The 12,143-nt window shown below is 39.2% G+C and overlaps 1 long non-coding RNA gene across 1 annotated transcript; it reads left to right on the plus strand.

The window, feature by feature from the left end:
- Positions 1-1,887: 1,887 nt before the first annotated feature.
- On the plus strand, positions 1,888-11,872 carry LOC102019687. Its single transcript, XR_001237033.1, has 3 exons — positions 1,888-3,179; positions 6,300-6,423; positions 10,547-11,872. It is a non-coding gene; the product is annotated as an uncharacterized LOC102019687 (long non-coding RNA).
- Positions 11,873-12,143: the final 271 nt, after the last annotated feature.

Genomic DNA, 12,143 nt, shown 5'->3' on the forward strand with positions numbered 1-12,143 from the left:
TCACTTACTTAGATGTTAGAAATCTTCTAGCCTTTGCCAAATCACAGTATTTTCCATATACTCTTAATTTGTGTGTCTTGGGTTATTTGTAATTTTGAACATATTTTTCGTATCTATTTTTTTCCTTCTCCTCTGGATGGTTTCTTCATACCCATTGCTGGATTTTCTCTTGTATTTGTGGGAATTGTTAGTTTATTATTAACATAACCCCTTGTTGGTAATGTAGGTTAAAATATTTTCCCCTGATTTCTATCTTTTGTCTAATTTCATTTTTTCCAAGCTGCCTTTCTTACACAAAAATTTTTCCCTTTCATGTAGTTGAAATGATGAGATTATTTTCCTTCCCCTCCTCTGGGTTTGATGTCAAGCTACGTTCTTCCTCTGTTGAGGGTTATAAAAATAGCTTCTTGTATTTTTCTCTTTTATTTTTGGTTTTCCCATCTTGTACTCTGAGCTATCTAAGATGTTCCTGCTGCGAGGAGTCAGATGAGAGGTTGGGTTTGAGTCCTTGTCTGTGTGACCCCAAGTTCTGCTTCCTCTGCTATCTGCCTCCCTTGGGTGAATGGCATCTCAGGTTCCTCCTCTGCAGCCTTTCTTTCTCACAGGAGAGTCCTGGAGCCAGGCACACACACACACATGCACGAATGCACACACACATGTACGAGTGCACACACACATGCATACATGCATTGCTTCACATACCTGGGTAAGATGAGAGCTTGTGATCCAGCCCAGCATGTGCCCAGCAACTGTATCCTGGCATGAGCTCCTGGGGCCCTCCTGGATGTATGGAGGCCCTCCTGCTGGCTCTGGGCTCCAGTAAGCTAACTGATCTGTCTGTATCTAGATTGTTCCTGGAGCTGTGGGTATAAAAAAATTCCTTTCTCACTGGGCCTGGAATGCAGTGGTACCTTTCTCTGCCCTTGTTTGTTCTAAATGTTCTTGTTTGATCCAGCACTAGGTTGGGTGGTTTTCAATCTTAAGTGTACATAAGGATTTACCATTGTGAGAACCCAGTGAGCAGCAGGTTCCTGAGGTCCTGTTCCTGGTGCAGCATGTCTAGGGCTAAAGTACAAATAAGTCTGGATTGACTTCTTCCACAGACGTTTCATGAGGGTCCAAAGCGCTGGTACAGAGGACGTGGGTACAAGATGGTGGACATAATGAACATGTGGCTTACATTCTACTGAGGAGGGTGGATGGTAAGCAAACAAGCAAACTCACTTGGGTACCAAAAACAATCCATTAAGCAAGGTGCTGACTGACAAATGTTGGGATGGAAGGTGGGGTGGCCCATGGAACCCAAGTGGATTAGAAAGAAGGTCAGCCTCAGCTCTGACACGGGTGAGACCATCCTCTGCAACAGAAGTTAAAGGGGGAAGTGTTGGTGGATTTCTCAGAAGCTTGTCATATGTCTATTCTGTGGCCTTTGCCATCTTTACTCCATTTCCCCCAGAGCCTCAGTAAAATCACTTAAAACTCTGAGCAAAGGTGAGCCACACTTAGGGCTCTGGCATGCCAACTGGATAAAATATTGTCTCTTAAGTAAACTAAACATGACATCCTCTTGCTAGTCTGTGATGGGGACAGAGGTACACTCTTTTGAAAATACACAGTCCACGGTCAACAAATCTCTAACCTCAAAGAGAAGAGAAGAGCCCAAAACAACCGTCTCTCACTTGGTGAAAAGTACCTTCTCTTCTAGGGCTTCTGAGCCCTTTTTGGGACCCTCTAAAACTGACACCAGCCATGCCCCTCTTTAGCAACAGGATGGAAGAGCCAGCAGGTGAAAAGGCTTGTCAAGGTCCAAAGGCCTACACATAGCTCGGTGAGTTGCCATCTGTCCTACAACTTTAAACTTATGTCATTTGTGTTTCATTGCAGATGGCCAGTACGTGGTCTCCAGCTTCACAGCAGCACTTCCGGTTCATCTTTTGGATTTAGTTTTGGAATTTCACGTAGAAACTCAAATTGCTAGTTATCTGTTGTTGTGTAGCAACTTTCTTTGCCTCAAAACCCAGTGAAAAACAACCAGTTTCTTTTTACTCGTGCTCTGTGGGTTGGATGAACCAGAGTTCTACTCCATGAGCTGCTGACTGGGGCTGCAGTCCTGCGGGACTCACTTGGGCCAGTGAGATTCAACATGGTGCCCTCATGTGGCTCCACTTCTGTGAGGATATGGAAGGGGGGGCTCAGATGGCTGGCAAGGAGAGAAGGCCCCTACCTGCCCTTGTAGTCTCAGTTTTTCCCTGTGTTCTGCAGGAGGGTAGCCTATTTCTCACACAGAAATTCATGGATCTTAAAAATCAGAGAAGTGGAAAAGGCTGAACTTTTGTAGGTATAAGTATCAAGCTGGTACGCTATCACTTCCTTTGCCTACTGTAGAGGAGACCAGTCCAACCAAATTCAAAGAGAAGGGCAACACATTCCCTACCCTCAAAAAGAGTGATAATTATTAGAGCCACCATAACATCGAAAAGGAGTAACCATTTTCTCATTGGCATTCTGCTAAAGGAAAGAGAATATTTTTTACAGTGGCATTCACAAAAGTAAAGCAATAAAGGAAAGTTTTTGTTGTCATTTAAAGCACGGCCAGCTGTGAATGGACGAATATACAGTGATTTTTATTTTCTTATTTAGTAAACATCTTTGCTGTTTGTGAAGTTTTTCAGTGCATCATTTTTACAATCAGAAAAACAATGTCATTTTCATTTAAAAATATATATGCCCATGCATGTATACATTTAGGTGTATCTCATATATTCTTTTCTGAATTGTACCTTAGTAAAGTCAGGAATGATAGCTGAATTACCCAGTCATGTGACCTCCACAGGACCTGTGTGTCAAGAGGTGGCTATGGTGAGACCATGTGACCAGCTGGATATTCAAGACACTCCTGGCACCCATACCTGCAATCCTTTGACTTTATTTAATTCAGATGAATACTTCTCTACTAAATCTCTGCCAGTCAATCTGCACAAAAGATATGTATTTATTCTACAAATGTGTATGCTGTGCATGTTGTAATATTGGCTCCATGTTAGTCTGGAGGTTCTTGATTTAGGGATTTTACCTTCAGGAGCTTGTGAGCTGGAGGAGGAGATATGCTGATACCCAAAAATAGAGCCAGTGTGAAAAACAAAGCCACAAAGGTGGATACATATATGTATATTGACAAGGTGAGTACCACCTATTTGAAAAGGAAAAATAAGTTCTAACTCTTTCCAAGGGATTAGATTTCTAGTTGTAGACCTCTTCATCTAAATATGTATAAGATTTTTGAATCCTTGATCTTATATCCCTATTAGACATACTCTGTGCAACTGGCTCGAACAATTAATGGAATGATTTGCATATTGCAAAACGAAATAGTCACTGTCCAACAGTTTAATCAGGAGGCCTTCCCTTCTGAGCCTCTGGACTCCTCCCCCCCCACCACTCCCTGCCATGATGCCACAGACTCACCAGTTCACTTACCTGGTGCAAGTTTCTGAGGCAAAGCCATTACACACTTTCCTGATTGTCTACTGCAGTTCCCACAAGAGCCCTAGAAAGCCCAGATATCAGAGGTTAATTTCTTTATGAAGATATAAGAAGTATATTAGAAGATAAGAGTGGTAAAATGGGTTCAATAACAGATGTTACTGGGGTGGGTATTGGGACCCATTTGAATTCCAGTCAGCAAGGAGGGAGCACTACTAGCTTTAAGAAGATCAGTCTATTGGCCGTGTATGAAGAGCTTCTCCACAGATGTGTGCTAGGCAGAGATTTATTGTGAATATCTAAAGCCCAATAGAGTCTGCCTTCAGGTGATGTTGTTCTAGCTCAAGTATGCTATTAGAACCTTATGAGACTTTTGTTTCTCCCCTCTTAGTCTTTCCAGTATGATGGCTGCTCATTTTTCTTCTGTATTTGTTGAGACTGCTTTTTTTCTTTTTTTAGTGCCAGGAATTGAACTCAGGACCTTGCACTTGCCAGGCAGGTGCTTGTGCCGCTGAGCTATATCCCCAGCCCCTTATATTTGTTATAAGTCCCACAATCAATCATTATTTTGCTACAAACAGTTACCTTTTGAAGAACAGTAATAATAAAGAATCTGCAATTTGTGCCCATGTAGTTGCTATTTCTGTTGTGTTCCATTCTTCTGTGGATGAGATCTCTACTTGGTAAATTTCTGCTTCTGTTGGAGAACTTCCTTTACTACTTCCTGTAGTGCAGATCTGCTGGTAATGAATTAAAATTTTTATTTTTGCCTTTATTTTCAAAAGGTATTTTGCTGGATAAAAAATTCTAGTGTGATAGTTGTTATTTCCTTTAGTACTTTAAAGATATTGATTCAAGGTTTTTTAACTTGCATAGTTTCTATTGAAAAATCTGCAGTCATTCTTACCTTCCTTTCTCCTGAGCTCTTGCAGCAGCTTGCAAAAGTTTCTCTACTTCACAGGTTGATTGTGTGATACCTAGGGGCTGTTTTCTTCATATCTCCTGTGCTAGAAGGCTGTTGCATTTCATGGATGTATGGGTTTAGAATTTCCTTTATATTTGGGAATTTTTTGGCCATTAAATATTCAATTTTTTTCTATCACCTCCTTTACATTCCTTTCCCATTCTAGGGACTTTAATTACAAATATGTTTGGGTGCTTTATATTGTTCCACAATTCACTGATGCTTTGATCATTTTTCTCATCTTTGTTTCCCCTTCCCATTTAGTTCTGGATCATTCCCACTGCCATGTTTTGAAAAGTCCACTAATGTATTTTTCTGAACTGTCAAATCTTCAGTGTTGCTTTTTGCATTAATTTCATCTTATGTACTATTCAAAATCTCAGACATATTTTCTCAGAAAGATTATTTTATATCTTTAAAAAAATCTCTCATACCTCTAGTCAACATGTTTGGTTTTTCTCTAGCATCCTGAGCACATAAAATATTCTTGTTTTTATGTTATTTCTTATTAATTTCATAATCTGTGCTGTTTATGGATCAGTTTTGATTAGTTTTTTCCTTTTTATGGGTTACTTTTACTGATTCTTTGTATACTTTGCACTTTTTATTACATTATAGACATTATGAATTTTACATTGTTATGTTAGACATATACAGAACACTCCATCCACATTCTTTTGAACTGCACCTGAAACATTTTCTAGGATAGATCATTCATTAGGTCATAAAAGATATCAGTACATTTAAATGGATTGAATCATCTGGACTATGTTCTCTGATCACAATTTTTTTGTTTTTTTGGTTTTTCTCCGGTACCAGGAACCTAACTCATGACCTTGCACTTGTCAGGCAGGTGCTTTGCCGCTGAGCTAAATTCCCAGCCCCTCTGATCACAATTTGATGAAATTAGAAATCAATGAAAGAAGAAAATGATGAATGTGTGGGAATTAAGCCACACACTTTGAAATATTAAATGAATCAAAGAACACATATAAGAGAAATTATAAAATACTGTAAGAGGAAAGAAAATGAAAACATAACATAGAAAACATAGTATAATATACATAATGTAGAGAACATAAAATAAAAACATATAATACAGCATGCAATAAAAATGCAGCTAAAAGGAACTTTAGACATATCAGTGACTATATTAAAAATATCTCAATTTACCTATTCTTCCAACCTAAGAAACTATAAAAAGAAGTGTAAAAAGGAAGGAGAAAATATATAAAGATAAATTAGAAATAGATGAAATGGAGGTTAAGGAAAAAAAGAGGAAAAATGTACAAAATTAAAGCTAGCTTTGTACAGGAAATAGTACTGAGAATCAACAAATGAGGTAATACCAAATTTAAAAACTTCTGTACAGCAAAAATAAAACAGCAACCAAACAAACCAAAAAACCAACCAACAGAGTGAAAGAAAACTGGCAAAGTGGGAAAAATTTTGCCAGCTATTCCTGAGACAGAGGACTTATATTTAGAATATGTAAAGAATTAAAAAAAAATAGACAACCCCAAATAAAATGCCCAATCAAAAAATGGGCAAATGAAATAAATAGACACTTCATAGAAGAAGTACAAAATGGCCAATAAATACATGAAGAAAGTCTTAACATGGCTGGCTATTAGAGAAATGCAATTTAAAATGATTCTGAGATTTCACCTTCCCCAGAAAGAATGGCCATCATCAAGAAATTAGATGATAACAAATTCTGGTGAGGCTGTGGGGGAAAGGAGCACTTCTACCTTGTTGGTGGGAATGTAAGCTAGTACAACCACTATGGGAATCCCTATGGAGATTCCTCAAAAAATGGAAACCCTATTTAATCAAGCTATTTCTCTTCTAGGTATCTTCCTGAAAGAGTTAAAGACACCACATTACAGTGGTTCATGCTTACCCACATTTACAGCGGCACAACTCAAACAGTGAAATCACAGAAGCAAACTATATGTCCATGAGCACATGAATGGGTAAGGAGTATATGGTATTTACACACAATAAAATACTATTCTGCCATATAGAAGCATAAGCTTGAGTCATCTGTAGGAAAACAGATGCACCTTGAGACCATAATGTTAAGTGAACTAAATCAGACACACAGCTTCAATATAGTATCACATGGTTTCTCTTGTATGAGAAACTCAACGCATAAATAAAGAGCAAGATACAAAATAAGTAACATCAAGTAGAGAGAGTTTTCTCAACAGGGAAGAGGATCAAGAAATGAAGGGAGGGTGGAAGGAGATAAAGGGAAAGGGATGAAAAAAGGAATTAAGGTGTGTTGTGTAAACACAGCACAAGGAATGTAAACACGAATTGCCAACTTATACAAAAACTGGGTGGAGGGTGAAGAGAGAAGGGAAGGAGGATGACCTGTGTCATGAACCTGTACCGATTCACACATTGGATGGAAATTTCTGTGCTCCCTCATGGGCTAATAAAAAATGAAAAAAAAAATTGGTTTATGAAACGATAAATAAAATTGGCAAACCTTCAGCTAAACTGACAAAGAAGAGGAGAGAGAGAATACTCAGATAAATAAAATTAAAAAAGAAAAGAAGGGACTTATTAGTAACACTACAAAAGTAAAAAAATTATAAAGGAACACTATGCGAATTTTATGCCAATAGATTAACTATTCTAGATTAAATGTACATATTCTTAGAACGATATTACTAGGAAAAGATAATTTGAATATCACTCTAATAAATAAATTTAGTCACTATCAAAAATTTCCCATGAATTAAAGCCAGGCCTAGAAAGCTTCACTGGTGAATTCTTCCATACATTACAAAAAACCCCGACAATAATCCTTCTGAAAACTCCCTAAAATAGTGCAAGGGATACTTCCTATGAAGCCATTTTTTCTCTGATACCAAATCCAAAGCTATAAGAAAATTAAAATAAAGACTGATATTGCTTATGAATACAGATGCAAGAATCCTCAGCAAAATGCAAGGAAGCTGTACAGACCATCATATAAAGGAATATAAACTATGACCGAGTGGGGGTTGTCCTACAAATTCAAGGTTGATTCAATGTCCCCAAATCAATATATTCACAGGATAAAGGACAAACACCAAGCGATCCTCTCAATAGATGCAGACAAAGTACAACTTTTTTGATGATAAAGTCAACAAGCAACAGCCTACGAAGAGAAGATAACTTCATTACCCCGGGATAATGAGCACCCATGACACCCCCACAGCTAATGTTATACCCAGTAGTGAAAAGGCAGTAGCCCCTCCTACACACAGGAGGAAGAGAAGGGACATCTGTTCTCACCACTTCTACTCAACATGGTCCTGCTGGCGTTAGACAGGTAATTAGGCCAGAAAAGAAGAGAAAGGCAAGCATCTCCAAACGAAAGAAGGAAAACTGTCAGTATTCTCACATGGTCTCGTATTTGGAAAATTCTAAGACATCCAGGAAAAATAATCAGACCTTATAAACAAGTTCAGTAAGGTTACAAGACTCAAGATCAAAATAAAAGATCATTTGTGTTTTATACATAAAAATGAGATTTGAAAATGAAATTAAGGAAACAGTTTCATTTACAAAATCATAAAAAAGAATAAAATACTTAGTAATGAAGTTGAAAAAAGAAGAGCAAAACTTTTAGAAGTCAGCACACTGTGGTGACATGTGCATACCTGTGTTTATTGCCACGCAATTCACAATCAAGACATGGAATTAGGCTGCAATTCACAATCAAGACAACGAATAGGTAGATGAATAAGATGCGGTATACTGTGCCATTCAGTATTATTCAGTCATAAAGAAGAATGAACTATGCTATTTGTGGGAAAACAGACGGAAGTGGAGATCGTATTGTTAAGCAACGTAACCAGACTCAGAAAGGCAAGTGCAGCGTTGCAAGTTTTCTGTAATATTGGAATATGAAGAAAAAAGAATGACATGAAGGTAGGAGGAGGACAATCCGACAGGAGGAAGAGGGTGAGAAGAGATTGCCTCATTACATAAACGAGGGTAGTGGGGGATGGACTTGGTCAAAATATGTTACATGCAGGTATGAAGACGCTACAGTGAAATTCCATACTCTGTAACATAAATATGGACCATGAAAATACATGTAGAAACAATAATTTATTAAAATAATCTCTAAAAATATAAAAATCACTGAAAAGTATTAAGACTGACCTAAATAAATTGAAAGACATTTCATATTCATGGATTAGGTGACTTTTAAAAAATGCTTCTAATCTATAGATTATCACAATCCCTATAAAAATACAAGCTTCCTTTGTTTCACAAAATGAGTGATTGATGATGAACCCAGACAGAAATACGAGGGATCATGAATATCCAAACAGCCTCAGTGGGGTTTGACATGCATTGACCCACTCCTTGCAATGTCAAAGTCTGCCATAAAAGCAACAGTCTCTACCATGGTGTGGCACTCTTGTTGGTATAAACATAAAAACCACTTGGCAATAGGGTTAGAGTTATGATCAGCTGGTTTTTAAAAGGGCATCCGGACAAGGAGGAAAGAATATGGTTCTGAGCAAATGGTGTATGGGCATCTGATGTCCACATGCGAAGACAGAACCTGCGTCCCTACCTTATGCCATGCATGGGGATTAACTCAGGATCGTACTCCTCGTGTGTGAGCAGAAAACTCTGGGAAGGAAACATTGGTCGTTAAACCTCTGAGATCTCGGCAAGATGACGGTTTCTTATGTTTTAACCCAAAAGTGTAAGTTCCAAAAGAAAAATAGATAAATGGCACTCTGTCAAAATTTAAACATTTCTTGCTTTAAAGCACATTCTTAAAGGTGAAAATGTAACCCATGTAATGAATGGAATAAAACATTTGCTGATTATATGTCGAATAAGGGACTTGTATATCTAATGTATGCACATCTCTTATATAAATGAATAATAAAATGAACATCTAAGTAAGAGGTAGGCAAAGGATTTGAACAGACATTTCTCCAGAGAAGATATTCAATGGTTAGTGACTACATGAGAAGATGTTCTACACTGTTATTCACTAGGGGATGCAAATCAAACTTAGTAAGATACCATCTTACACCCTTTAGGATAGCTAAAACAAAGAAGACAGGAAATAACCATCGCTCTTGAGAAGGTGGAGGAGTTGCTAGCGAGGTAGTCAGTGGAGGTGTAAGACTAGTCTCCCTGTTTAGAAGTCTAGGTGAGCCGGACAAAGATGGCAGTTCACAGCCTTTTTGTGAAACAGTTTGGTAGCTCCTCAAAACGAGCAATAACAGAAGTATAATATGACCCCGCAATTCCATTTGTAGGGAGATACTGGGTGTAATTAACAGCACAAAAACCTGTACACCAGTGTGGGGAGCAATGGAGTTCGTAACAGTCACTCAGAGCCTGTCATGGACAAACAGTATGTGGCATCTTCACCAAGGGAATATTATTTATCCACAGTAAAGAATGTGGCTGTATCAATATGCAGTGCACGAATGGACCTTGAATCGTCACTTTGAGTGAAAGAAGCCAGTCCAAAAAGATGGCACATTGTATAATGTGCCATCTTACATGGGATGTTTTAATACGCAAATCTGACAGGAGGAAGAGGGTGAGAAGAGGATTGCCTCATTACAAAAATGAGGGTAGTGGGGGATGGATTTGGTCAAAATATGTTACGTGCAGGTATGAAGACGCTACAGTGAAATTCAATATTCTGTAACATAAATATGGACTATGAAAATACAAGTAGAAAAAATAATTTATTAAAATAATGCTCTAAAAATATAAAACATCACTGAAAAGAATTAAGACTGTCCTAAATAAATTGAAAGACATTACTTACATGGGCTGTTTGTAATATGAAAATCTGTAGAATCGGAGAGTAGTTTTGCGATCGTCAGGGCTCGTGGGGAGAAGGGAGAGTAGTGTGAGTGAGCAGGTGGTGACTTGGGGGGTGAGGGAAATGCTCTGAATTAGACTGCAGAGCTCTCTCAATATACTAAAATGCATCGACTTGCCCAATTTTAAAAGAGAATTCTGTAGTATGAGTGGTATCTCACTAAAGCATTTGTTAGAAGTAATATGCGAGTGTGTATTTCTAACGTGGAATTTTACAATATTCTGCAGGAGGCAGCTGAAGGATGCTGGGGTGGGATGAGTCTGAACCACACCCCACAGCCTGCACTTGGGACTTTCTTAAGACCGGCAGATAAGATCTCCCGGCCTGCGGCACACACCACGGCAAGGCCAGGCCGGCTCCACAGTGGCTCCAGGCGTTTCCTCGCAAGTGATCCTGTTTTTACAATAAATGAGAAGGCAGCTGACAGGAAATAACAGTTCCTATGCCATCCTTGGGTCAAGGCTTTGGGAAGCACCTAGGTCTCTCATGAATAATCTGCTTCCTACCAAGGAAGAGGCCCTAAGGACTCCCCACCCTAGACACAAACGGCAATCAGCTTCTCACATGTGTATCCGAGAGAGTATGCAGAAACGGCTGTGTTGCAGGCTAAACTACCGCTGGAAGCTGTCACGGCCTCAGGTTGACGGTGGATTTGGGTTCACTGGTGAGGGGCAATTCTAGCAGCTTCCTGTCCTGATGATCATCCCGGCTGTGCTGTGAAGAGTGCAGCGATCACTTATGCTTAGTAATGGCCCATTTGCGTGGGAGACGTTAGACATGCACAAAAACCAGAAAACACAGTCCCCTGGCTTTAACGATGTTAAAAAGCAGGTTGCAGAATGCATTAGTTCAGCGCTTCTCAAACTGTGGCCGGCCTCAGAATCCCCGGGAGAGCACAGATTCCTGGACACCCCAGGGTTTCCTTATCAGTGGATGTGGGCATGCAGCCCAGTTCCCCAGCGGACTCTCAATGTGTCCTTCATTTCCTCCTTTTTCTTTGTCTTCTTCGAATGTTCTTTTTGCTTTTATAACTATCTCGTGTTTGCTTCCCCTTCCTGTACAATACCTTCACTACATTAAACCTGATCCTTGAATTTAAATCCTATTTCTAGAATTTTCCCCCCACGTGGTCCATTTTGCATGGAAAACACAGAAAAAAACAGTACTAATGGTACTTTTCCAGACAGGATTGTCTTGTTTGCTCTGCCACCAAGGATGTGCAGTGTGTCTTGGAATATGTTGATATGGGAAACTTATTTCTTTTTAGCTTTCAAACACAAGGAATTTACTTAATATAAAAACTCTGGGATCAGAGCAAAATAAAAGTAGTTTCTTAGGCATAGCATCATGATTTCATACACTCAGCAGAGAGCAGGCAAAAGCAAGTGTATTAGTCCATGTTGTATTGCTGTAATGAAATAATGAGGTGAATTGACTTCTCAATAAAGAGCCAGTATTACCCTTTTGTAACAACTCTCTTGCAAAAACTAACAAAGGTCCTAAAGAAGTGCCTTAATTTGTTCCCAAGGCAGTGTCCCTGATGAGACACCTTACTGCCCCCCCCCATGGCAATACCTCTCAAGCGTTTCACCACTTCCCACCACTGCACACTGGGAGGAAAGCTTCCAAAACCCAGCCCTTGGGGAAGACACTCAAACCACAGCACAGAGTAGCTGGGTCTGCTGCTCTTCCTATTCTACTTGCTCTGCCAAAATTGTGAAATCAAGCTGTTCTTTTTCCCTATCTCAATGCTTCAGTGAGCTGTGGTCTGCGAGGCTGCGTGCACAGAGGTATATAATGCTGAGAGAGGTGGAAGACAGTGTG

The sequence above is a fragment of the Chinchilla lanigera genome, unplaced genomic scaffold, assembly GCF_000276665.1.
Source record: "Chinchilla lanigera isolate Chin_1 unplaced genomic scaffold, ChiLan1.0 scaffold00069, whole genome shotgun sequence".
Lineage (NCBI taxonomy): Eukaryota > Metazoa > Chordata > Mammalia > Rodentia > Chinchillidae > Chinchilla > Chinchilla lanigera.